This window comes from Octopus bimaculoides, chromosome 27 (genome assembly GCF_046866305.1).
Source record: "Octopus bimaculoides isolate indiv1 chromosome 27, ASM4686630v1, whole genome shotgun sequence".
Lineage (NCBI taxonomy): Eukaryota > Metazoa > Mollusca > Cephalopoda > Octopoda > Octopodidae > Octopus > Octopus bimaculoides.
Genome location: NC_142954.1, coordinates 18370108 through 18372607, shown reverse-complemented (window position 1 = coordinate 18372607; position 2500 = coordinate 18370108). Strand labels below are relative to the sequence as shown.

The window sequence follows — 2500 nt, the reverse complement described above, 5'->3', positions numbered from 1 at the left end:
ATGTATAGTTGTAGTTTGGTGCGTATGTGTATGCTTAGCAATACACATACATGCATACATACATACATACATACATACATACATACATACATACATACATGCATACATACATACGTACATACATATGTACGTATGTATGTATGTGCACCCGCAGACACCCCTGTGATTGCATTTGTGTGTGTTTGTGTATATGTTTGCGCATGTATGTGTTTACGCGCGCGCGTCTGTGTTTTCGTTAGTGATTCAAGAAACTTTTACACGCCAGCTACATATTTTCACGTCTGGTTTTATTTGAAACAAAAACGCATCTTGAATTTCGAAATGTTCTGGAATTGATTCAGCGGTCAGTTCGCAGATGTAGGACGAAGCGGTTTAAAAATTTTTTAAATTTTTTTTATTACATTTCGTAAGAGAGAAAAGGCAGTACAGCTTTCAAACCAGACGCTGGACTTTCAGAGCATTTCTTCTTAAACCAAACAACACTGGGTCATGCCAATATTTCAAGTTCCAGGCGATGAAGAATGCGAGGATAAAAAGAATTTTGTGATAGATTATTGAGACCCTGATTGGCAAATTTGACGCAGTTTAATAGATCACTTTAACCGTACGATTTTAGGATGCCAGAAAGATCTAGAAGATATTTGTCTTTTGTGTATCACGGTAATATAAAGTTATATGTAGACCGCTCCGATTCACTCTCTGTGTTTGTCCCGCTATTTTGTGGGTATATTCGCCTTGTTTCTATTTCCTTGTTTTGTGCAATTATTCATTCATTCATTTATTCATTATTATTATTATAATTAAGGCGGCGAGCGGGCAGAATGGTTAGAACGCTGGACGAAATGCTTAGCGACATTTCGTCTGTCTTTCCGTTCTGAGTTCAAATTCTGCCGAGGTCAACTTTGCCTTTCATCCTTTCGTGAGCATGGTGATCCCATATCAACATAAACAGTGCATGGCCTTAGAAGTGGGGTCCAGTTAGAATTTTATTCAGGTCGAATAGCCCATCCCGCTCAAAAGGTCCCAGAATAATGGTTCTTTGAGGATGCTGAACGAAACACTCATGTTTGCAAAGGTGAATCATCCCAACCCCGAAAAATTCCTCTCGACACATGGCTATGATGCTCCCCCACTACTTCTGCTCATGATCAGAAGCACATATCGTCAACCACCAAGGGACATGCTCAACTGGGGCTAATTTTATAATATGTATGTTTAAAAGAATATTCCACAGTCTGAGGTGTTGCAATTATGAATGGAATGGCATTGGTTTTTTATGATTTATAACATTCTGTCTGCCTTATAAGGAAGACAAGACTTCGGTCAGGAGTTGAGTGAGAAATATAAATATTTGAATTGGGATAAAAGAAAATAATTTAAATTAGATATTTAGAAATAAAATCCACAGAAAATAAATAATCTTCAAAACTAAATGTCAAAAATGGATATTAATTTAATAAAAAAAGCAGAATATACAATATTGGCAGAGCGGCGGCGGCGGTATTGGTGGTGGTGGTGGTGGTGGTGGTGGTGGTGGTGGTGGTGGTGGCGTGTGGTGGTGGTGGTGGTGGTGGTTAGAATGGAACAGAAATATAAGATATTTGATGAGAGCAATGTAAGATGGCGGTAGACACGCAATAAAATCGGAAATACAAAGATGACATCGCGTTGAACCGGAAATGAATGATGGCTGTTTATTTATTCATCTTGATTTCTGGGCTATTCATTATCGCTCTCAGATAACTGGATGTTGATGTTGTCGTTGCTGCTGCTGCTGTTCTTGTTGCAGCTTCTGTCGTTGTTCTTGTTCTATTCGTCATCACAGTCCTCATCAAATCAATGTGCTGCTGCTGCTGCTTTTGTTGTTCTCGCTATTGTTGCTGTTGTGGTTGCTGCCGTTGTTCTTGTTCTCATCACCGTTCTTGTCTGCCACATCGTCGTTGTTGTTGCTTTACTCTTGGTCAGTCCAGATCGAGCAGGACCAATGGTCAAAGATCCATTCAAGCTGTGGTCAATCCATAGCATTAAAAAAAAAATATTTTGGCGGTTTGGTAAAAAGCTTGCTTACTAACCACATGGTTCCGGGTTCAGTCCCACTGTGTGGCACTTTGAGCATGTGTCTTCTACTATAACCTCGGGTTGACTAAAGCCTTGCGAGTAGATTTGGTAGACGGAAACTGAAAGAAGCCCATCGTATATATGTATATATATATATATCGAATGGCTATGAAGGTACAGTTGAGAAATCTCAGGGGTCCATAGGAAAAAAATGGTCGAGATCCACTGGTCTACGGGAATGGAAAATCCAATGAAGGGCTCGGCCTAGAATCCTCAGATCCTTCCTCTTCCCCCATTTAGAAGAAATATCTAAAATGGCTTGCCAGTACTCCTCGTGGTTCCAGTGGACAAAATGAAAGAGGCATTGCGCCGGAGGAAGGCGAGGAAGATGCGCAGGAACAGCCACTGTGACTCACAGGGCTAGCCATCTCCGACTCGATTG

General features: G+C 40.5%; 1 protein-coding gene across 2 annotated transcripts in view; it reads left to right on the top strand.

The window, feature by feature from the left end:
- The window catches only part of LOC106875205 (uncharacterized), a 206840-nt gene that overhangs the window by 104333 nt on the left and 100007 nt on the right, over positions 1 to 2500 (top strand). The gene's annotated exons all lie outside the window — the stretch shown is intronic.